This window comes from Nilaparvata lugens, chromosome 5 (assembly GCF_014356525.2).
Source record: "Nilaparvata lugens isolate BPH chromosome 5, ASM1435652v1, whole genome shotgun sequence".
NCBI lineage: Eukaryota > Metazoa > Arthropoda > Insecta > Hemiptera > Delphacidae > Nilaparvata > Nilaparvata lugens.
Window position 1 is genome coordinate 1,979,917 of NC_052508.1, and position 26,672 is coordinate 2,006,588.

General features: G+C 35.0%; 1 protein-coding gene across 4 annotated transcripts in view; it reads right to left on the reverse strand.

The window, feature by feature from the left end:
- LOC111051765 (tyrosine-protein phosphatase Lar-like) overlaps window positions 1-26,672 on the reverse strand; it is a 560,641-nt gene that overhangs the window by 369,611 nt on the left and 164,358 nt on the right. The gene's annotated exons all lie outside the window — the stretch shown is intronic.

A 26,672-nucleotide genomic window follows, 5' to 3' on the forward strand; every position in this document is an offset into this window, starting at 1 on the left:
AGAACTTGCTAATAACAATAAAATAGAACCTCATTCAAATCATGCATTGCAAATAAGTGCATGATAACAACTTGAAAAACTAGCAAGCTTTGTTGGATATAATTTTTTATTAAACTCTTACTAAATAAAAACACTATAAATTTCAAACACACACTTATTGAAAATCGAGATACAAGTTGTTAAACCATCATCAATCTCTCGTTAACTGATTTTATCACCGAAAACAACCGAAACCTGTATCTTGAATTTTATCTGTGGTTGGACGATATATCTATTTTCTTCTTATAGTATGGATAACAACCACAATATCACCTTTAGAACTACTCAGGAAGTGTTGAATTCTTCCTACAAGTTCTCCATCTCTCAACAATTCATATTATAAATACAGTCCAATAATTATTTTTTTAGTTTTTATTATACCCCCTTGGTCGAAGAATATGAACTGTTGTATTGATCTCTGAGATCCACAACTTGTAATTATACAGAGTTGGTGAGATTTATTAAGGAAACAGCTAAATATATCTTTTACAAGTATGATATTACAGTAGTAGGTTCCATGGGGTTCCTATTCCAATTAAAAAAAAAACTTTTTGTCGCTTCAAAACGTTTGTTCACCATCTTGGATCCGTCGTATGGTTCCAACTTCATTCCGAATCCAGCTTCATTTTTTCAAATGGGAAGGTGGTCATGTAATAAATGATTTCGATACAGAGTTTTAAATGAAAATAAATGGCGAAACCCGCACATCGATATCTCAAAACGTATCATTGATACGATCTCAACATTTGAAGGTACTAATGAATGATACAAGAAAGAAATGAATGAGTACGGTACCTATACATTGAATAATCAAGTGTTAGTGAACACTACAGTAACTATATAAGCATGCTTATTTATAAATGGTTACTGTAGTTAATTCTAATAGTAACTTCTACTCACATTTTAACACTTTGAGCAAAAACAATCTGTCATAGCAGATGCTATCACAAGTAGTATTGATTATGTATGTTACAGACAGGCAGACAGACGTTAACGGAAGTGGACTTAATATAGAACTTATAAATTAATGCTGAGTATTATTCAGCTGAAATCATGTGTTGGCGCATAAAGTCTGTGTGACAACTGTCAAATAATAGCATCAGCTTCTTCAAATGAATGGAAAATTTACAGAAATAGCATGAAAATAATTCCCGCTGACTGACAAATGATAAATCAAAACAAAATTCTGCACATGCACTTTCTATGCTATTTTTAAATCTTTGAAAAGGACGAAGGAGTAAGTAAATTTTGTTGTCCAACGAACTCGACCTGTCGAAAGGTTCGAAAAATTGGTGTTTAAAATTTGAAGCTGATTGATCAATTCTTTCTAAAGTTCTTGTCGAACATACAAACAGTAGCTCTAGTAAGTCAAAAGTGAGTACTTCTCTAACGCTCGTTCAATAAATTCATCTAAAGCTTTGCTATATTGTAAGCTATTGTATATAAGTTGATAAGCCAGTATATATTGTAATCTACATAAATGAATTACTCAATCGATCAATCGATATAGATCTGAATCCAGGAATTCCCTAATGTACTAAAAATTATATAATCCTCTCATCTATCTACAGCTCTCTAATATCTTTCTAGTCAATTCGTCCCTTGTAACAGTTTTACTTCTCATTCTAGCTTTCTTATTCCACTTTGAGAAACATTGTATTATTTTGAGCATTTAAGGATGATTAATCCCTGAGGTCTGTATCAACTTGTATTTCAATTACTATTGGTAATGTTAATAGGAAAATTTAAGCACTACTTAGTAGTTCTTTATCATTTAAGGAATCATTGAAACCTCACCCAAGGACTCTTTACGACGAGATACACGTATTTTCTCTCGCGGATCTCGTGCTTTTGCTGTCTCAATCGATTATTCTCTGATATTATTTTCATAATGATCCGACTCCACTATATCACTTGTGAGACTCGTCATTGAATCTATAATAAATGGAAACGTTCCATTCAAACTTCTATAGCGAATGCAGAAATATCTTTCGATCTTCAAACATAAAAATTGCCAATTCTAGTCTGCTCCAAAATATAGTACGTGGGAAGGAGACGGTGATGGAAAATATTGAATCATTCACTGTTAAAGTCTAGTTGCATCAAAAATATACGTGGGTAGAAGGATGATGAAAAATGACTGTATTCAAATTTAGTCACACCAAAAATAAAACTTGGACAGGAATAAACATTTGTGCTTCTATTTGAGGCTTCCAATAATGCATTAACTATGCTCCCGACCTGCATGATAGCTACTCAGTTTATTTTGAAAATCATCAAGCACTACACAATGCTTGGTTGGTGAGTGATGGTGAACACAGTACATAGAGCGCTGGCATATGTTCAATGCAGGAGCATGTAATTCGAATCATTAGCGATGATCCAGGTTATTAGCCCTAATCAAATGAAGAGATCTATTTTCATGCGCGCTGTCACGTATTCATGCAGCACGCGACATAATCAGTCCGCTCATCAATCATCCTGAATGATTGACGAATTATTGCTCCGCGCTGCTCGCGAGCGCATCTGCTGTGTTTTTGAGTTGTAGCCAGATTTCAATCACGCCATCCCTATTGCTATTGCCTGCGGTGACATCAAGTCAATATACACCTCGATTCTTTAAGCCCTGTACAAAATTACAAACTAATATGGGTAGAACTTGTACCTCTGATATACAAAATCAGAGCTGTTGATTTACATTGTTCAGCTTCTCAAATTGTAAATACTTGATATACATGAATTACATAGATAGATAGATAAATTCATTTTTATTCACACTTTACAATATTTAAAGTGATGTGGGTTAAGTTGAGGCAATAAGAGCCCTCTCTTTCATTTAACTCACCTAACTTTCACTTTTATACAATTATGTATATTATTGAAGATAATTATTATATGAAAAGAATATTCATTCCGCCGAATGATACGGAGCCAATTGTAAATGACTGTTAATAACAACACTCACAGTGAAATAGAAAAGGTTATGAAAAGCAAATGTAATAATAATTCACATTAGGAAAATATTTAATAAGGATGGAAATAGAAAATATAAACAGTTTCATTGAGCTGGTGTAATCATTTCCCTACTAGAGCAAGCCAAGAAACCAGGCCTATTAAAGATAGCCGCACACAGATCGTCATCGTCATCGGACGGACGGCACGCATCGGACGGATCGGACGATTAGACTCGATGCATTGTTTTCAATTGGAGTGCGTATACCTATCCGCATCGTACGCCCTGGAGAGAAAAGTAACTTTTCCATAAACATTACAATTATTCCACATTGAAAATTAGACCTTGCTACATTGGAAAAATAAGTTTCTTGCTCATTGCGTTTTAAAACCAGAAAAGCTTTATCATATAATTGAAAAAAATATTATTTAAACAGTGTGTTGATGAAACCGCTGTTGAAATTTGGTTTGTCATAGATTCGATAATTGAAACTCTATTGAATTAAGATTTATTCTAGCATGATAAAAAACTTAGGGAATAAGAAAATCAATACTAGTGCATAATTAGTGAGAATTATTAGATTAGGGGAGTCCGATCTTACTAGGCGTCAAATCTGCAAAACCTTTGAAACCAAACCGAAAAAGAAACAAATTCAAAACAAAACGTGCTTCCCAATTATTCTAGAAAAATCTTTTCATCAACTTTTCAAAAACAGTTTTGCTTTTGTCGGTCCCATATCTCTGACTGGAAATTCAATTGTAAGCCAGATCTGGTGTTTGATCTGATATTTCCGTCCAAAATCAGCAAACCTCTGATACTGTGTTGCTGTAAATCTAACTAGATACGTCGATCTCCATTATTTGAACAATGCTCTACCGTGTGAATGAATTCCTGGTATTTCCGGGCGAATTTCACAGGAAAAACGATGTTCGTCTTTCGAATAAAGGTCAACATGAATCCATAATACGTTGATCGTCGACGTTGAGCTGTGAAAAAAGACTGACTAATCATTATTCTTTTCGCTTGAATAATCGAGGGATGAAATTTAGATTCGGGAATAAAGCAAGAAGCAAGAGGAAAAGACAGCAAAATTATTCAGTTTTCGTCTCGGCAATTCGGATCTTTTTTGTTTCTGAGAGAGAATATAGAGAGCAAGTCAAAGGGCACCTGTCTCTAGAATGATGGCTGCCTATCTTCGTGTACTAACCGGTATAACTGTATTCTAAGAGGCGCTCTTCATTTAGGAAACGCTTCCTTGTGACTTGGAAATAATCAATACCTAACCTTTCTTCCCTTCTTGAAGCTCCCTATCAAAATACGAAGACCCTTTCCCTAATACCACACTTCTTTTCCCTCTGGCTCGATTGTTACCTCCCGTTTTTGTATGAAGCTTTCCTATCGTGAAACTGACTAAGAGGAGAGTAGAGGGACGAGGAATTGCTAGAATCTCTTGAAGCCAAGGGAGCTTCCGCTTCATTAAATAGGACCGACTAAATTATTTGCAGTTGATGATTAAAATCATATTGGAGACTATTGCCTGTCTCATTATTGAAAAGCACACAAGATGAACAAGTAATTGCCAATAAAGTATTTTAATAGGGCAACTTGAATGTTTAATTTATCATAGAAAATAGCTAGTACATTTACTAGTGACTTGTACATTTCAAATTAAACACGACTAGTCTCGACATTCATGTCATTATCAAGTGTCCTCTTCCAAAAAGGAATTGAAGAGAAACTTGAAATGAAATAAATGTCTGAACTGTGTTGAATTCAACAAAATTATAAGGGTAAAAGTCGTTATTTTCTATGATTAAGCAATTACCAATATTCAGTATGATCATAAACTTCATCGAACAGACATATTTTTCACTACAACACATCATACTACTCACAAGACAAGTCTAGTATTTACACAGAAATCTAACTCAAATTGACAAATTAAATTGAATTTCCTTCCACAAATATGTATAAATTGGTATTGCAGTTGAATTATTGAGTAACATTACTGGATATTATACCAAGTATCATTGAGGATTTTTGCCAGTTTCTCCATTTCCCACCGTTCATAACCCTATCGAGTTGTGTATAGTACTTTTCATTTCTGAGGTTTTATCTGAATAATTTGCTCAATTTTGACTTTGAAAACCATCTTATTAATCCACAACTGTGAACTGTTTATCCTCCTATTTATTAAAATTATCTCCAAACATGGAGATGAAACTATAACTTTCCTTAATAAAGTTGTTTATAATGTATATGTATATTAAGGAACAGTTTTGAGCTAAGTCTGTTGTTTCTTCCCCAATCATGATAAGAATGATAAATTATTAAATAAATGAAAAGATTGAACGTTGAGAGTCGACACATTGCATTATTTGGTTGCATGTCAGCTTTTATGAGACTAAGTCCCTGTTTCGATATTCATACGGTAGTTACAGCAACATTAACTAGACCTACTCAAAGCGTCTCATGAAATGTATATTATCAAAGCAATATATTGGGGAGCGGAGCACATTGATGGCTGAAGCCTACGTGTGTGGTGCTGAGATGAGGCCATAATAAGTAGAGTAATAGCACGACTAAGCCAGCGCCCAGTACTATAATGTATGTAGGAACACGATTAGGCAGGTTATAGAGGTTCGGCCGACTGAAAGGATATGAAGTTGCCTTTGAAATCTCTAGTCTGTTCATTGTTGGGGTAAGGAGGGATGCGGGTGGGGAGATCCTTTAGTCGAGGATGATGATGAAGTGCAGTGCAGGGTGCGTGTCAACGGCACTTGCAATTGTTTGTGGCGCGCACGCGTAGACGCGCGTGTGAAAGTGATTTTGATAGCGGCACAAATAGCGTCATCAAGAGTGCGTCGAAGGTGAGCGTCACTTCTGAATAGAAAAGATCTTTCCACTACTTGTAATCATCTTATGCAGGGGAGAGGGAGCCTACACACTTCTAGACCGAGTAGAAAAGCAAATGGGGTGAATATTGGAGTGTTGAGGCAGCCATCTCTCCCCCAGAGACGAAAACCTTTCTTCATCAACCATCAATCTTCTCGTCTCGTTTCTTTGCTCTTTATTCTAACCACTTGCACTTCCGCTTCTTCTCTGATTGACTCTGTGTTTGTCGCTATCAAACGCATCATTCTCTTCATCTCGCTCTTCACGTTTTTCCTCGATTTATCTTCATTTCTATCCTCTTCACTCATTTTCTCGTTTCCCGTCTCTTCTCCATTTTTCTCTCTCACACTGCTTGTCTTGTTCATTTTCAATCGCTTCATTTTTCGTGTTTTCTTTCCTGTAGTTTTCTTTTCATAGTTTGCCTCATCCGGCATTCCTCTCTGTATTTCTATCACAAATATCTTCCCCATACTCCTATCTCACACTATCCGCTAGTACAGTAGAATGAAGAAAACTTTTCCGATATAAATGGAGAAGGCCAGTCACTGGCGTATAGTGTTACGTCTATTGAGCGATTTTGGGGGGAAGCAGTCCAGTAAGCGATCCATTGTTTGGAATAAAAATAAGAATAGGCAGAAGCTGGCTATAAATCAAAAGCCAGTGCGCTAGTGAGTGATTCATGTTTGCTAGAGCTACTTGTACTGTAAATTCATTAAGAATACAGCACAGGAACTGAAATTTCCCATTCCAAAAAGTTCAACAATTTCTATCAATAAAATATTCCACAGATATCAAAAAGATTCAAGATGAAATTCACATCTGAAGCAATCTACATCTACAAGCAATCTTTATTGTTATTCCGAGGAATGGATCACTCACTGGACTACTTTTCCCATGATCGCTCATTTGAAATCGCTCAATGGACGACACCGGCGAATAGTGTGAGAGAGATAATGGAGAAGGAATTTGTGATAGAAATACAGAGAGGAACGCTGGATGAGTCAAACAATGAAAAGAAAAACTACTACTTTAGATCAACTTCAATCGTTTCATTTTTCTTTCTCTATCCCTTCTCCAATTCCTTCTTGTCTCTGTTTCTACCATTTGCTATGTCGAATGACATATCATATATTGCACAGGACTGGAACACTTATGTCACCAGCAACCATTTTTCAAAACATTTTCTCCAATGCTGTGATAATGGACTATTCTCTTTTATACGTGTTGCTCCATCATGGACCTCCCGCGGTTTCACAAAGCAAGCTACAGAAATCTCTTGACTTTTTGAATTCCCCTGTTTCGCAAATCGAGTATTTGGTTGGGAGAGTGTTTTCGTCATAATCATAATGTTTCATTTCGTGGGACAGAAATAGTAGCATCGAAGTTTTAATCATTTTATTTATCATAACATAGTTATGTTTATTTTTTAGGGCTTGATTTGGTTTTTGAATGAATGAATGCAGAGTGCGTGCAAATGACAATTCATCAAAATTATTCAATGATAATAGATTTCTGATTAGAAGTGGGTGTCGTTTCCTCAATAATTGCCGAATTGTGGATAAAATCTCCTGTAGTTGAATCAACTACAGTATCTAGTATCAAGTGGATAACTACATTAACTACTAAAATAAATAAGTCACGTGCAAAAATGTTCTCCAGACAATCACAATTCCTTGAGACAATTTCGTAAAAATTAATATTGCTGGAATATCAATGATTTTAAAGATTACATTAATGATATTGGTGAAATATGAATGATTAAAAAGACAGATGAACAGAGTTTTCTAATATATAATATACTGTTCTCTTAGTCCCAATCCACACAGAAGTGGCGTATGGCATGGACGTTGCGCGGACATGGTGCGGACTTTAGTCACTTCCACGCCACTCCTATAAAAACATATGGTGCAATGCCAATGGCAATTCAATATGGTCCAATGTGACGCTACGTCGTTTTTGCTTGCATTGGGCCATATTATGTTTATAAAGGAGTGGCCTGGAAGTGACAAAAGTCTGCACCACGTCCATGCCATACTCCACTCTGTGTGAATTGGGCCTTACACATATTTTCCGGTATTGCATGTATGGAAATGGTGGCGTTACAATATTATCATGAAGTAGAGTGCAGATGCTTGTTCATAGTTTCATATCCATGCTTATCATGGGAAATTTATTAATCTCGACGAATTCATCGCTCCGGGTATTATTAGAAAGCTGCATTAGATGAGCCATCTGTCCAGTCACATCATTTTGCAAACCGCCACTGGCATAATAAGAGCGTATAAAACAAGCTGATTCTGCTTCTACTAGGCCTTTGTTAATCAAAGCTCATTTCCGATTCGTGCTGTGGCTGTCACCCGATCGTCACGTGTAAACGAAAAGCAATTAATGGAATAAACAAACCAGCGATTTCCGTCTACTATCAACTCAGTTCCGTGAAATGCATATACTAGCCCTCGGCTAGGCTCTACAGTGAACACTCTTCATTCACTGGTGTTGAAGGACGGTTATTGGGAGGGACTTGAGGTTAGAAAGAGAGAGTGATAGTGAAAGAGGGAGTCGTGAGAGAGATTGAAGGGACTGAGCGAGTGGAGGATAAGAAGACAGAGAGCTGTGAAAAACTATTAATAGAATTATATTAGCTCATAGTGAGTTATTAAACTTCAAGTTTAAGGGCGAAGTAGGATCAAATGCGATAAAAAGGCAAATAAATGAGGCAATCAATATCGCTTATAATATTGAGAAAATTGTGTTGAATGATTTTTTTAAATCATACTTTTGAATGGAAGAATGTGGGGAACAGGAGAACCAAGAGAAGAACATGATTCCAAGAGAGCGAGTACAAAGGCTTCTATAAAATGGAAGAATTACATAGTATTGAAAATGGGAGAGCACGATAGGGAAGTAACAGAAGCGAGTGATATGGAGAAGGAAATAACAAAGTAGGGAGGTGAGAGAGGGAGAGAGATGATGAATTAAAAACGAGGATAAAGTAGATGATAATGTTTGAGAGAAAACATATTATTACAGCTCAGGATGGAAAGGGATTCTGCAATTTGAGATTTTCTCAATAAGAGAAAACTCTGTGTAAAAAGTGATCCATGTCAGAAGTTGAAATTGAGAGAGGTCAACTCTCCATCCAATAAGAGTTGAAAATTTCCAGTGATGCTGAGTTAATTATTAAAAGCCACCAAACATTGTCATTGTTGGAATACAACACCGTTGGGAATCACAAAATGATTAAACTTTCCAGCTGACAAATGGAATTCCGGGAATCGAAAGACAGGTTTATTCAAAAGTGATTGACCCTTGAATTACAAAGGCTATCCAATGTTCGAGGAAATACCAACGTGTGAGTTTTTGCTGACAGTTGGAGAATTAATCTACGCAATGTCAGTAGAGTGTATTATTCCATGTCATATTTGATTTGAAATCTTCTTTGTTCCAAAATGCCATGTGAAACCATTTGAGCCACATTCAAATTCAATGAAGTTTTCGTTCCGTTCAATCCTCGGTCAATTTCGTGCTTCTAACTTGATCATTTGTGGCTACAAACAGTGGTTTCCTATATTTCAATCAACATGGGAGATTTTGATCCTATTATGCCAGGCACAAGTTGAACGACGCTCATTATGATGAAATGAGATTTTCCAACACACTAAACTACCTCATTAGCTACTGAGACAGTTTTCAATGTATGATTTATCAATTTATCTAATTTTACTGGTAAATTAATGATAGTTTCATTCATATTATATTTTCATTGACTAATAATTCTGAAAAGTGCTGGAAATCGGACAGAAGTACATTGATTTATCAATTCCCATTCCCAAGCATTAACTATTATGTATTAACTATGGCTATACTTTGTTTACTTGGAATATCAATTTTGTGATAAGAAATGTTGTCTTATCCTACGTGTTGTCAGCTCAATATTTATTATTTTGTGAATTGCAATGTGAAATTTCGAAATAAGAATAATAATCACTATACCTTCAATCAACTTTCGATCATCAATTTCTCAGATCTCTCACCTGTAAACAAAACAGATTGAAACTTGAAATAGAGCAAGATTGTTTTATTGATTGAAATCGATTGTACTAGTAACAAGAGACTCATTGCTTGAGAAGAAATTCAGTAAATACAAATTAACTTCATCATATAAATACAAATATTATAATGTTAGACAAAACAAAATGGAAAATGAGCAATAGGTGGTTTGAATAAGTCAACTGAATAATGTTGAAACAAATAAAAAGTCATTCTATTCTATAATAATACATCTTACAATATCACTTAGCTAAATGTTTGAGATAATCAAGATTAGCTGACCAAGACAAAGACTAATCGGACAAAGATAATAAGATTACTTGATAAAGAGAGAGAAATAGAGAAATAGATGAGGCTGATGAATGGAGCACATTAATGGAGAGTCAAGACTCATGATAAATAACGTGAATAAGAAAGAGTTAACAGCTTACCATTGAGGTTAAAATACTCAATATTTGATGTAACTATTATTATGTAGTAGGGTATCTTTGTTATTCGATACTAAGAATACTTCTTATATTTCAAGTTTTGTATCCTCTCTGACTCATCTTTCAGAGATCAAATTTCCTCAAAGACATATTCATTGAACTTCCAAATTAAGGATTCTTTTTATTCTGATTCCCTCAGTAGCCAATAATAATTTTTCTCGTGACAACATAGAGCGCGTAAAAGGATTTCGGTGATGAATGAATGGGGTGAATTGAATGAAGTGCATTCGAGGCCATGAATGAATGGAAGGGATTTCATGTTCAGTTGATATAAGACGAACGTTATGAAAGGAATTTAATAACCTCCGTTGTTGCCGAGTCCAACTGTCATTGCAGAAGCCAAGTCGCGTTTAAAACGCTGAACGCAATTTCTACCACTAGCATCGCATCCCGCATACATTTCTCCCATTTCTCCATTCCCAAACACAGATGAAAAATCCTTGAAAATTCCCTACCGCCTCCTCTTTCCTTGAGAAATTCTCAGATTTATCAAGCAAGCTTTAAAAGAACAGTTCTCAGTTTTCCAGGAAATACTTCAGCTGGATAAGAAAAATCAATTTCATTCATTTTTCTTTGTGGAAAAGTAGCTTACTAGTGTATTATTGATTTGACTTTCACGTGAAAAAATAGTTTTCATCTGAGTTTATATCGCATTCCTCTCAGGTTAAGGAGGAAGCTAGATAGAAAAAATACGAGTACTTTATTGCCATTCCACTTCATTAAATTATGTTACATGATCAATCAATATGTATCAGTACAATAGAACCAGTGTGGGATTTATGAAGTATTCAATGACATTAATGACAATTATCCAGCCTGTCACACGCAGTCATATTGAAAAATTATTATCTATGGATAATACAGAGCTACAAAATGTTTTGTATGGGAATATGGGAATCCGATTTGAAATCACAGACGCAAAGCTGCAGAAAAGATATTGATAGAACGCAGCTATAACCCAGTTCATCGATTTTGATCCGAGATTCAAATTCTAGAAGAGAGGTTTTCACATAATCGCAGTTCGTAGAAACCCTGAAAAACCCTATACAAACTGATAAATTTTCACCTATTATAAATTCAGCAAACAGCTTGACCCTTGAATTTCATGAACAGTTCACCATACTTTTGAGAATTCAAATTAGAGAATCCAATTTTGTAGCATGCAATAACTAGATAACCTTGGAAACGTCCAAACATGTTAATGCGAAGTCGACTGCTTACTTCTACGCTGCTGAATTCTGCTGGCCTAAATTCTTTGTGACAAAGAATGTCCAAGAGCATCGCTCAGCATTGCTATTCACGGCGTGTAGTTGCAAACATCAAAAAGTTTCTTATATAATACCATAAGAGGAGGTCGAGCGTAAATTCTCTCGTGGAACGAGTTGCGGGTAAAACGCGAAGCTCTTCACGTAAGCGTAATTTATTTCCTGCTTTTTTGTAAACGCCACGCCAAACTTCAGTTATTTCCATCACGGAAATTCAGACAAGAAGGGTCTCATCTTCTTCATTCAGGACTTTTTATTACTTGAGACCTACATGTGTTCTACATACGAGTGTTTTATTCGTAATCCTTGATAATTACACAATATTTTTTATAAGATTTATAGAAGAACATGCGACATCATTAATAGAAAATTGTCAGTATTTTCCGACGATGATTCCTTATCAAACTAAAAAGCTTTGTGAATAACATCATATTTATTGATTAATTCAACTTCCAACGCTTTACACCAATTTCACAAGAACATAAATTACAATAGCAAAAATATAAATGCATAATGCATTACTATACATAAAGTAAGTAAATAATTTGATTTATTTATTATTTTTCTTCATTCCTTAGATAATTTCTGTGATCTCTGTGCATTATTTGCATATTCAAATATCAAATATGAATGATACAAGAAACAAATAAATAACAACAAACACAGGAGAAAAGTTGAAGCATCATTTAAATTAACATATTCTTACACTCCTATCATCTAGAATTCGTCAGAGAAAATTAATCAACCGAAAGCATATAAGTATTAGTAGATTAAAAGTAATAATTAGGATTTTTGTTATTGAGTTATCAAATCTCCACAATGGCTTGCGATCTTAAAATAAGTCAATTCAGCTCTTAATGTGTTGATCCATCAAGAGGCCTGAAAACCGCATCTTCCATGACAGGAAGTTTTTTACACGATTTGACAACTGCTCGTTTATAATCCGACAGCGTTAGTCGTCAATCTTTGGTCCTTTACAAGGCATCTGAAACTTTTCAGAAAAAGTACGGCTACATGGGAAGGAAGCAGTAGAATCTTCTTCCAAGATACTTGAAGAAAGACAGAGTTGGAGAGCTATTCAACAAAAAGCTGGCTACTTGAGAGCGCCTAGCCTACTACAATGGACAAGTTTCTTGCATACGACCATGTTCTAGACACCCTTAACTTCTGGCCCTGTTCTTCTTACTGCATACTGCAACTCGTAGTATGCGAGTCATCTAATCAACAAAATTTTCATTTGTAGAATTTCTCAGCTTCAATATAAATAATCTTCAAGACGTGATACGTGATTTTTTATTCTATTCACAGAAGGGGAAGAAAGCACTGTACTAGTGAATTATGTTTCCTTTTGTGTCGCGTCCTATAGCCTACATGTTGTAACACTTGTCGTTGCCAATAAATGGATTTCGATTTGATTTAATCTCTCAAGAGTATTTCCTTTGCCAAATATATTGGATTATATACTTCAAGTCCTCCATTTGAGAATATAGTTTTGATTCCTATTGAGTTATATTTTAAGGAGTTGATGACACACCTAATAGCAGAATATCAGTCAATGGACAGACAGTGCTAAATACGCGTAATCTCTGGTAAATGCGTACATTTAAAATGTAATTACTGCTTCGTTACAAAACAAACTGAGTTACAGTTTACAGTTTACAATAATAATATTATGATGATGAATGTATTCGATACTTGTTCTGTGGCAGAGAGCACGCAGTCGAAAGATACAGATACAGGTGCATTTCAGTTTGACATTCGAGAACACCAAAACGTTGACAAGAGAAGTCGAGTCGTTTTGAAACAAAAATGACAGGTGGTTCAATTTTAACTGCTGAATTCTCTATTACACTTTCTCTCTTTTATTCATCCTTTTCTTTTTCCTGAACACCTACCAATAGACTCACTCTCACCTAATATTCACTCCAAATCATTGTTATATTCTCGTAACCATTGTTCAGACAACACTAGCCATGGAATATTGGCTTTACTTAGACAAAATGCGAGTTCAAGATTTATCAATTGATTCACAACGAAAACCACTTTTATAAATGTAGCGTTCGCTTGCGGCTCAATTCGTAATGTTCAATTCACAGGAATGGTACCTATTCTAATACCACGATGGAATGATGATGTAGTTTTAGAAGACCAACATAATTGAACCTTCTCACATCCAGTATAAATTGATCGGTATTTGATCAATGCTTTCAAACTTCACGAATACTTTAAAGCCAGGTTTAGGCAACAAAGTTGTTCATAAGTTTTTGCAACGGATAATTTTCAGAAAAGAGTGCGGACCCCACATAAAAATAGCAACCGGCATTGACTTCTCCATTTGATCTTCCTGACCTTCTTAGATATCATAGTTTAAATTGTTTATTACAAGAGAGTGAGGACTGTAACTGTAGTATAGTCTCCAAAACCATCTCTATAAAGTATTTGGGCTTGACTGTAGATGAGCTTCTAACTTGGAATTTGCATATCAGGAAACTAAAAACTAACTTTCTTATTCGGGTTATCTGTGGTGAAAGTAGACATGCTCACTCTTACCCCCTTTTTAGAGAATCATCTAATTTCTGCGTCATTTATATGTATTCGAAGTTCTTTCCATTTTCTTTAGGCTAAGTAGCAATCGAGGTGCAGATGTTGCTTATAATACAAGAGGTAATACTAGAGGGTTAATAATTCCACCCAGACCATATTGCAGTCTCTTTCAAAAGAGCTTCATTTTCTTGTGTCCTAAATTTTTCAATAGTCTGCCCGTCGAGATAAGAAATTCAAATAATCTTAGATCTTACAAATCTAAATCACACCTATGGTTGATGGATCATTCTCCGGTTGAGATAAATGAGCTTTTTATCATTCTTAGATGAATCACCTTGACAGTCACTTATTTCAATTCTTTCAGTGTTTTATTAATGATTATTTTTATTTCTCCATGATGTGTGTGTGTTTGGGATGAATTGAGATAGATAAATTTAATTAAGATAAGTATTTTCATTTGAGTTCATGGATAAGCATTTTTAGTTGAGTTCTGAATGTATTTCACTCCTGTTTGCAGACAAGAATTCTCTGAAGCAAACAGTATTGTATTCAATGATCTGTAATATCATTTGTATAATGGAATTTGTCATGTAAGTTAAGCGATATCATTGAATAAAAGTTGATTTGATTTGATTTTGAGTGAAATTATAATGGTTTGATACTTGTTCTATAGGGAGAGCCATATTATTTGTCTTAATGATATGAAATAAATTTCATTCGATCAGCCTATTTAGTTATAACAATGTTTGAGTGGCACCAAGAACCAAGATTTTTCTTGATTGGGCATAATCTTGATGTAATTTCCATGGGAATTTCAGAATAGTTCGTCAGCAAGATTCCTTCTTACTAAATTAATTATCCAAGAACTTTCTCGAACAAACTTTTTATAACTATACATCTCTCAATGTATGAATGAATAAGTAATAAATAATAATTATTTATTTGACTATCTTTTCGATGTTCCATCATTCTGGCTTTATTGCAATAAAGTGATTAAAATTTTATCGCAACTATTTCAAAAGTAATAAGACTCTGGTAAATGAACTTGCAGTGTTTTGCTTAGCCTGATGAAAGCAGCGCTTGTTGCTTTGCACAGGCTTTGTCCTGTAAGCTGTGCAGGTTATCGTTGCCGGGATTGAACGATCAATAGGTAGAGGGTTCAATCTATTATTCCCTTTTTTCATGCGTTGCATGTTTTACCAAGTAATTCAATTTTGAGCACATCGGCGATTTTCGTTTTTATTTTGCAATGTGTGACGAAAACATTCGCTTCATTGCTGGGCTCCGGGCTTTTACCGATAAAACGCCTCACACTTCTCCCCTCTCACTTGCACTCACTCACACTAACACTCTCCTTGTCTCTTGCAACATGTGGCTGAAAATTGAAGCACGCTCACATATTTTTGTTCACTTTTATATTTCGGCTTTCGACGTATTATGATTTACAGCGTGAGCCGGCAGAGTTAAGCACGCTCTAAATATTTTTAAACATCCTGGATATCTCGTACCTTACGATTCCAGTTTTTTACCTGAAAATCCATTAGATAATCTACTAAAAAAATAGGAAATCATATAGAATTCTCACTGAATAGTATATTTTTCAAAATATTTGAAAATACTGATATCATCAACTTAAATTCTTTCACAGGGACTCCCAATTAATTTATTCGATAATGATGAAGAAGGTTGCTTTAATAAACAATTTTCTAGCCAACTATCCAGTAAAATACTGTAGATGAGAGTTGTAAATATTGCAGTAGCAATAAATTGGATAATATTTCTACAAAAGGAATATAACTCAAACAGTACTGACTTCAATGTGGAGAATGTTTTTTGTTCAAAATTTTTTTCAAGTTTCTGTGGAGGCGGAGAATTATAATTCAGGAAAGATAGGTTCGAAATTTGTAAATTCAGGAGACAAAGCCTCTTCGCTGGACAGTCAAGGTAAGCGAAGCGAGCCTGCCGGGTAGTTTCATGAATTATTATGTGAACAGGAAATGTATAGTACTTAGATGAGATGTGATGCAGTACAGTATAGGTGTATATTTTTGGAAGCGCGGTCGTATACGATGATGGGAGATGTTTAAAAATGGATATGTAGAGGGAGTGAAAGTGACAGAGTAGTGGCTAAAAATGATGGACGGACCGGGAAATTTGTTGGCGCCGCTCAAATTCTATTCTCGATGCAACACATCGCTTACAGTTATCGCAGCAAACCATCTGTCATTAGGACGACGGATGTTCATGGCCGTTCCATTTATTATTTCCCCTATTTCACATACACCAACGATTTTCTCTCGCCGATGCAGATAATAAAAAACGAGAAACGATAATTACGAGCTGAAAATGTGGAGCGGAAGAATTAAACGATATCCAAAGGCAATATTTTGATATTATTCGCAATCGGTCGAGAGCTCCTGAGCAGTCAGCGTATGGAAACATGCAAATGAACTAGGGACTCAACAACTGGAGATAAGTCTCTGTATCGACAGCACCATAGGTTTGTGGGGAGAGGCTTGATACCCGCATGTTCCATTTTCGCTCTAGTTTCGATTATCAATATCCTTTGAATGCTCGTTGCTCGTTGCTGGTGCCTCATTCATATGCAGGCAATCGTATTGCCTTTCCTTGTGTGCAAGTCTACTTGGCTGCGAGTTGAAGCTGGAGATGTCGTGTCGTTTGCATGGGCGCTCAATTTGCCGACCGACTGTTCTGAAGGCGCATTTTCTATAACATGGATTGTTTGTGAGCTGACCTACATTGATAATAACACTATCTGCTCTGAATTCCTGAGTTGAAATTTCCACAAGTTAATATATAAGTGATGATTGGAAAGTCATCAGACATGAATACCTCCAAGTGATTCAAATAATTACTTTACACATATATCTAAATATATTTAAAAAACGGTACTGCTAAATATTTTTCAATACTTTCAAATACTTCAAAATACTATCAAATACTTTTAAATACTACTAAAATACTTGTAATTATTGCTAAGAATACTCCTGAATATTCAAATACTTGGATGTTACTTGAAGAACGAATAACTTTCAAGTTCTGTATTAATAAGTTCAGTTCAGTTCCAGGAGGCTTCAGCTCTATTGTAACAACAATTCACCATTGCAATAATATGACACCAGCTTCTATTATTATCGCTCATCCAAATTCCTAAATTTCATCCAATTTAGTGAACTCTACTCAATTTTAACCCAGCTCATTAAAATGAAAAGAACTGTGAATATCAAAACAAGGCTTTATCAGAGAAACAATCTCCAATTTAGAAATTTCGCAGTCGATGACAAGTTATAAGCTATATCAGGATTTTTCTAATAATTTTTTCCTTTCAATGTCAGAATGGATTGCACATGAAGATTGGGAAATGGAAATAAATGGGGAGGTATAAAAAAGCAGTGACGTGAATTTGACGTTGAATGCCGCAGGGGCGAACAGCTGTCAACACTGCGTTGTTCAGAGCTGCAAATCGCGACTACCCTAATCCAATCGGATATCAATCTGAAATCACCAATCCACAATGCGAAATCATCACAGATATAAACTACGGAATGATTCCATATTGTAATCAAATTTCACAGATTGCTAAATATAAAAAATCGAAACCTTTTTCGATCGGAACATGAACTTTCCATTTATCGGTAGGAGTAAATTTTTGCTCGAATTTTGTAAAATAGGCTACATCTGAAGATAAAATTTTAGGAATTGGACATTTACAGCTTTAATATTGTTGTAGCTTTGATAATAATAGTTAGACCGTTAGAATGAATTTTCTTGGTTATTACTTTATGAAAGTAGTAGTTTTGAACGCACCATGTCAACGTTGAACAAATTATTCATGAACAATAATATAGCTATAGTAATGAATATTACAGTAATGATTAATAGTGTCTTTATATGTTGGTGTTTATTCCCTTGATATCGATTGTTTCCATGTTAGAGATTCTTACCCTAACCCGTTAAATGCATTTTTTTTTTAATCGATAAATCACATCCTCGATCGTTATACAGAACATAATCCATAAGCGATACATATCTTTACAGATCAAGTATCTGTAACTAACTAACAACTTAGCAGATGAAAATCTATAAATGCTCAATCCACTGAGATTCAATATAGTCAAACTAAATGAATTTGAGCTCTACGCCTCTACTGTCATTGGCCAAGAATAGTAACGTTCAAGTCCTTGACCTGCCATGACCGGTCCTCATGACCATATTTGGAATACTTGGACGTGTAAAGTCTTGGCCAATGAAAGTAGAGTTCAACCTTCATTGGTCAACATTCGGTTATTTATTAATAACCATTCGTAGCGCTTCACCCTATCCTGTTTCTCAATGTTCAAACTTACAGTTTACTGGAGATTGATGATGGTGAAGCAACCGAGACTAGTAGCTTGGATTGTTTTAATAGATTAGTGGTGTTTGCCACATTAAGTCATTTTTATTCAGAATCGATATACTAGTACTCCACCATCATCACAACACACAAAAAATGATGTTTGTGTGATACGGTTACCTCTGAAGAAAACATGGAAGATATGCTGAGAATAAAGCTTGCCACGTATTCAGGAATTCGTGTCAGATATGATGGAATATTGAATTCCACCAGTACAATTCCAAGGCATGAGTAGAGCTTAATTCATGAATGCTCTGCATACTTTGGATTCAATAATAATGAAATTACTGCATGTTTGTCACTGTTATTATTCTCATCAAAATTCCTGAATAGTTCTTGCTTTCAGAATCAAATTAGATACGCTTGCAATCAGTCTTAATTGACACAGGAACGCATATCTGTAGATTTTTTTATATTTCAAGAAGCTTGCTATGAATCTTCTATGTTATTAAGAAATTGAGAAGGTTGTGATGAGGATTTATCCAAGTTCGATTTACTTGAAATTTCTCATAATTTGTAATTTATTACCAAATATTAGAGAAAATAAAATGGGTGTGATCTTATCCCTCAACTCTATCAGATTGATAATATTCTTCTATCTGATTGAAATTATATACTGAATTTTCTTATTGGTTCACTATCCAAGATAAGTTCAATTTGATAAGGAATGATTCTATATCAGAAACGCGTAGAAAAACGAAAATTTAAGAGAGACAAGAATAAATTTATACAGGAAAAAAGGTCAATAGAAATCATGAAAACACTGGGATGTCAGAAATATCACAAATTTATTGTCAAATTACATACATGTTGCAACATCAATGATGTCTGAAGACAATAGAAATGTCTTATCTTCCAAACAACTCATATTCAATCCTTTTTTCTGTGTCAATCCTAATTCTTTAGTATGCATAATATATATTCATTATAGGAGAAATTCGCAATAAATGGAGCAAGTATCAGCAGACAAAAATAAGAAACAGAGATTCATTCTAAGATTCCCGTCAGTATTCCATTGACTCACGATTGACGTGATATCTTATTCAGAATGTGATAACCGTAAAAATGAACATGTCTTATTATCTGAAAGGAGCATCGTAAAACAGCCAGTTTCAAAATATCAAACCTGATAATGGGTTTTGATAAAGGCAAGAAAAACGACCCCATTTCTTAAGGGTCATACCGATCATCTATTCATCGATATTATGGTTATGAGATGCCCTCCAATATTCAAAAATAGAAAGCTGCTTCTCTCATCTTCCAATATTGAAATTCAAAATGGTAATAACTGAGCTAAATCGATCAGGAATATTGAATGGAAATGAGAATCTCGGTTCAGCGCAGCTCAATATGATTATTAGATTTGAAATTCAACTATTGACTATCAATTTCTTCCATCGTGAAGACGTCTTTATTTTTCATTTGTATTCATTTCTTGGAGGAAATAATGGTAGAAGAGGATTACTTTGAGTTCAGGTGTCACACTTGTTCCCCTTGAGATGAGAATCTTTAAAAATGTCAAGATGAAAATAATATTCAAATAAATGTAAATCATATTTGAATAATTATGATCAAGTTCAACAAATGATTTTTCCTCCACCTACTATCAAAAGTCTCATTTTACACCCTGGAATCGAATACTAAAGTACTACTTTTCCTCCCATGGGACTAAAAATAATTCCCAGCGGGAAAAGTGATCACTTTTACTCCCAAGGGAGTAAAAATAAACTCATAAGATTAACATGGGAAGAAGTCCGACAACGCCGCGATTGAAGAATGAGGAATGTGGCAACACTGTCGTGGTCGGTAGAGGAAAAGTAAAAGAGCTCTATTTCGATCTTTGGAATATTTTAGCTCTAGGAAATAAGTAGCTCTATTTCGATTGTTAGGTTATGTTCAACCGTTGGTGGATATGAAAAAGTACACACCTCTAATGTCATCGGCATCTCTACGAGAGCGTTCATCTAAAGGTACGTTTTCGTTTATGCGAACTTTTCCGCAGTCGACGACGGCAAGCATTGTTGACATTCATATTGTCCAAATTTCAAGTGTGCTAAAAGAGCTCTATTTCGATCTTTGGAATATTTTAGCTCTAGGAAATAAGTAGCTCTATTTCGATTGTTAGGTTATGTTCAACCGTTGGTGGATATGAAAAAGTACACACCTCTAACGTGGAAATGAAAAAGTACACACCTCTAACGTCATCGGCATCTCTACGAGAGCGTTCATCTAAAGGTACGTTTTCGTTTATGCGAACTTTTATTTAATTATTCAATATACAAATTATTCATTGTTATAGGTATTGGTGTAGGTGGAGGAAAAATGTTGTGTGCATCACGGGACTAAAGTACTTATTCTCCCTCAGGGAAATTGTCGCCCTCGGCTACGCCATCGGGCGACAACAGTTTCCCTCAGGGAGAAAAAGTTGCACTTTAGTCCCTAGATGCACAAATAACTATTTTTTCCAGCATGATATCCCATTATTGAAAACACGTATATCAGTAGTGTATATTTGTAATGCAATTATGACTCATTGCTATCACCCAATCTTACGTAGTTAATCAGTGATCGAATGCTGTCAATGATATTTTGATAAGAAATTCCAACTGAAAATTGAATATTTAAAAATATCATTGATGTAACTGGCTATAGAATTAGATAATTGACTGTTGTAACAAATTATGATATCAATTTTCTAGTCAAGAAGGGTTGGAGGAGCAATATAAACTTACGCAGGTTAATTTTCAAAATAGTTTAGTATATAAATTGTACTAATAGAATCATTCAGAAGAATGGATTATTTTTTTATCCAGGTCTAAAAAATCACAGTTTCTTCGATACATTTAAACGTGATTTCTCTGTGATTAATATTCATCTTATACGAATACATAATTTGGTACTCTTGACGTGGAAATGTGTTAAATTCAACAGATTATAATGTTTCTTTGGTCCCTTTGTAATCATTTTTTTCGACCCTTGGATATGAGAGAATTTTGCTAGGTTTTATTCTTTTCCTCCATTTGATGACTCAAATATCCGGTTGCTTCACTTACTTTCATTGGAAGATATCTGTGTTAAAAACAAACACAAACATTCTTCCAGCTTTCTCGTGAGGTTTTACACCAACGTTGACAAAAAGGATAACTATAAAATCCTCTTCTTATCTCCTTCACAGTATATGCCAACTAGTTTCAAAATATAGGTCAAATTTGAAGAAGATGTACCTATATGACCGTGGAAAATACTTTAAACATAAAATTGCGATATCAACTAACAACAGATTGTTTTCGTCAGATATAGATGTAGATTAAACATGTTAATTAAAAGATGATTATGAATATGGGATGAGCAGAAATGCTAATCTGTTAAAGTCTCTTCTAAATTCAACTGCACTAGACTAATAATTGTCATATTTTGATTCATTATCGATCATGAAACAATAATAAATTGGTTTGTGATTGCTTTCGAACATTATGAAATCTTGAATTTTTAACATCTTACCAACCAACCCATCTATGCTTCATCCTCTTTAAATGATTTTTTCTTGAATCTTTATGTGAATAGACTACTTGATTATATTCTATTTTATAATTGAATAAATACTGTGTGTATTTCCAAAAAAATATATACTGTTAATATGAATCGCAAAAATAATGCATATACTCACAGTTTTGCTTATTCGCAATTAGTATACTCTCAAGTCCCAAGTACTGTTATAATCACGATTCAGACTTATATTGATGTATTGATAATATAAATTTATCTCACTCAACATATCGTAATGACATAGAGAGAAGATACCTTGAATAGATCTTCTTCTTCTTCTTCTCTAAGTACAGTCTCCATTTCCGAGGTTGGCAATCATCATGGCGATTTTTACCTTGTTCACAGCCGCTCTAAATAGGTCATTGGATGTGCAATTAAACGCTCCCCTCAGGTTTCTCAACCAAGACATTCGAAGTAGAAGAATGTCTTGGTCTTGAATAGATATCATTGCATTATTCGTTTTTGGTACTAGTAAAATCGTAGATAGTCATATCTTAAATCTTATACACATAGGAAATGTATTTACCACTGATTTTTGTAATTTTTACAACCACAACCTCTGAAGTCATACTTTTCAAACTACTTTAAATTGACACTAATACTATTATATTAATACCATACTACATACCATTGTTGAAGCAATGTCGCTTAATCTTCATATATACTGATACTCATAAATACCATTGTTAAAGCAGTGTCACTCAATCGTCATATATACTATATATATTTCAAACGTATTTTTTTCAGAGATCGCTTCGCTCGCCATATCCGTCTAGCCAGGGGGCTCCGCCGGAAATGAGAACAGCGGGCTCGCTTCGCTCGCCTGCATGTAGACCTCAGCGGAACCTCTGTACCGAATTCTGGACCCCCGACTGGATTGTCCAAAAATGAGATCAGCGGGCTTGCTTCGCTCGCCTTCATGTAGACCTCAGCGGAGCCTCTGTACCGAATTTGAACGTATTATGTCAATTTGATCTCGAAAAACACCTGTTACTATATCGGCGTATCTTTGGCGAACAAAATCCTTCCACCTCAGCTAAACCTGTGTACTGAATTTTTTAAAATATTTTTTCGCCACACTGCACAGAAAGCAGCTGTTTTCCAGTCCCTACGTAGATCTGAAAGACATTGTTTGCAGACGACTCTAGCCTGACGTCAGAACAGGTTTCTTTCCGGCCTAGGCCGGAAAGAGTACCCTTTCCAGCTGCTAACATGGAACTAAGAAAGGTGATAAAAAAACAGCTGATCAAAAAACTTTTCATTATTTGTGTTCATTATTCAATAATTAAAACATTTATAATAATATCATCTTATTGTCATTTGAAAGAATAAAAAAATATAAACTCAACCTCCCACATAATTGAACATCATCTTTTAGGTTATTTAGACAAATCAGAATAAAAAATAAAAATACTTGGACAGTTTCCTGATATTCAGATTACCTCAGATTTGCTAGAGCTATCACCTTCCACTTCTGCTTTCGGAAGTGCTTAGTAAACAACTATTCTCATTTATATATATTGTTTATTCTTGTGTGTGACGAAAAATAGCGTTCGCACCACGGGCAAAAATGTTTTTCCGGCTCTCAAACTTTTCTAGTCCTCGGCGTACGGCCTCGGACTTGAAAACCGATTTCGAGCCGGAAAAATCTCATTTTCTGATCTAGGTGCGAAATATACTATTCCATCAATTGTTGAAAAAGGTGAGGAAACGCAGAAAAGCTGAGAAAACGCTAATTTTGGCTAATTGAATAAATTGGTATTTAGGAGGTCCTGGATAAATGCATTTCAATCTTCAACTTGGTGCCAACCTAACAAAAGTCAACTCAACTTAATGAGAACTTAACCTGAGAAAATTTTTAATTTAGTTACCAGAACAACTGTTTCGAAGAGGTACTCTCTCTAGATTATAGTTCTATATTAACATATGGTATGGACATTTCAATTATAATTTTAAGATATTGGAATAAGAAGAATATACATGCTAAAAGAACTTTGAACCCTTAAAAACCACCCTTAGAGTTAAAATATCGCCAAAAGATTTCTTAGTGTGCCTCTAAAGGGCCAACTGAACATACCTACCAAATTTGAACGTTTTTGGTCCGGTAGATTTTCAGTTCTGCGAGTGAGTGAGTGAGTCAGTCAGTCAGTGAGTGAGTGCCATTTCGCTTTTATATATATATATATATATATATATATAGATATATTTCAATCGTATTTTTTCAGAGATCCCTGTAAGTATTTTGTATGATCTCTCGGTAAAAGATATTGTTCAAATCGTGATAGTGCTAACGATTGACTGAGTTGCGATATTGAAAACGATACTAAGCTGAGTGCTGATAGCTGACACAACATGTTGACAAGGGGTGGAAACGATGTCGTCGTCGAATAGTTGGAGCATAACAATGAGAAAGAGGTATCACAACATGCAGAAAAGAAGACGGGAACAAGTCAAGCCTTTACGCCGCTTGAATGTTTGATGTTGCTACGTAACCTGATTGGATTGGGTGGTGAAGGGGGGGGGGCTGCCAGAAAAACGCTTCAAAAGGAAGTAGATAAGAATCAAGGAGTGAGTGAAGGGTAAAAACCTGTAGGAAAACCCAGGGAGAAGACAAAAATGGAAAGACGATGAACAAGGAAGGCAGGTAGGAGGCAAAAGGATAAGAAACAGGAGGAAGGGAACAGAATCAAAGAGGTGTGAGATTAAGATGAAAAGCAAAGAAGGTGGAATACAGATGCAACAAATATAGCAGAGGAGAAAAGAGTTAAGAGAGGGGAAAGAGAAGAAGAGTAAATCAGATAGGAAGCGGAAGAGGAAGATGGAGAAGAAGGGGAAAAAAGAGAAAAAAAGAAAAATAAGAAATAGACGAACATGAGAAGGAGGAAAAAATAAGGAGTTGAGGGAAAGAGGAAAAAGAAGGAGAAGAAGAAGAAGAAGAAGAGGAAGAAGAAGAAGAAAGAAGAAGAGGAAGAAGAAGAAGAAGAAGAAGAAGAAGAAGAAGAAGAAGAAGTAATAGTATATGAAGATGATAAAAAAAATAATACAGAAGAGATAAGAAGTGGAGAAGAAAAACAAAGTGAGAAAATAAGAATGGAGATGGAAGAAAAACAACGAAAGAGAGGTCGGAGAAACATAAGACATACAGAATTGAATGAAGAAGAATGGGAAAGCCATCTAGTTGGAGAATGAAGGAAAGGGAAGAGGAATAGAATACAAAGAAAGACGTGGAGAAAAAGCCAGATGATAAAATTATGAAAACATGAAATACATAAAGACCTATACACCAAGACAACATTTCTAAACTACATTTAGAAAGACAAAATATACATGAAGAATACAAAGAAATGGGAAATAATTGGAAATAATATAGCTTGACAAAATGTAGTAGACGGAGAAGAATAAATAAATATTTTTGGAGAAAGGGACTCTAAGAAAGCGTAGAGTAATAGAAAACTGAAGAATAAAAAGAGCACAGAGGAAACGAAATCTCTTCTATTTTAAAATGAAAAATAGTATAACTATAGGGAACGAGGAAAAAATAGAATATTTTATGTATTGAGAAGTTGGATAATGGTAGAACGACGAAAAGGTTGAAAAAGGAGAAATGATAAAATGAAAGACGAGGAGTGATGAGTGATGGTAGGGTGCAGTGCAAGTGTAAGAAGGAAGGATGCTGACATCGCTTAGCTAGGACTAAGCTCTTTTTAAGGGACGGTTTTCCCAGCAAAATCCAATTTCTTCCCAGTCAACCTTCTTCCTCACCGCGGCCTTGCCTTTTCCCTTATCTTTCCCTTTCTCATCCCTTATCGCCGCTTCCATTTCCTCCCGCTCTTCGATGGCACACTGCGCTCAAAACTCGAATAATATCCCTATTCCAACATAGCGTTTCAATCTGGCTGAGTCGCCTAATATTCAATGTAAAAACATTCTCATTATTAGAAAATTAATATTGTCTAGATGAATGATGCGCCTGCTCTGTGTAAACGGGGCTCCGTCAACATTCAACAATTGCAGCTTCAATTTATTCATTTCCGTTGCCAGACAAATAGCGCAGCTCTGATTGCGATCTAATTCATCACAAGAAAAAAGTACAAGCACTCAACATTAATTTGATTCTCTATCATACTTTTTCGATTTTTTTTTCATTTTTACTTGACGCTAATGGATTTTATGATCCTAAAAAAGCAATATTTTACAATATTCATAAAATACAACGTACTTTGGTCATTTGATTGTCATTCTTCACAGGCTTAAAACTTCAAGTGATTATGGAATCTTATTAATTAAAGTTTTCAATAGACTGCCTGTGAGTGCTAGAGGTCTGAATAAAGCTCAAATCACGAGTTGAAAGAATGCTCATGGAGAACCCATTTAACATTTCAAAGGAATTTTTTGAACATTCTTCAACTTTCAAACCATTTTCATAGATTTTGCAACATTCACAACTAAAGACAAGAATTCTATTTTTAGAATACAAT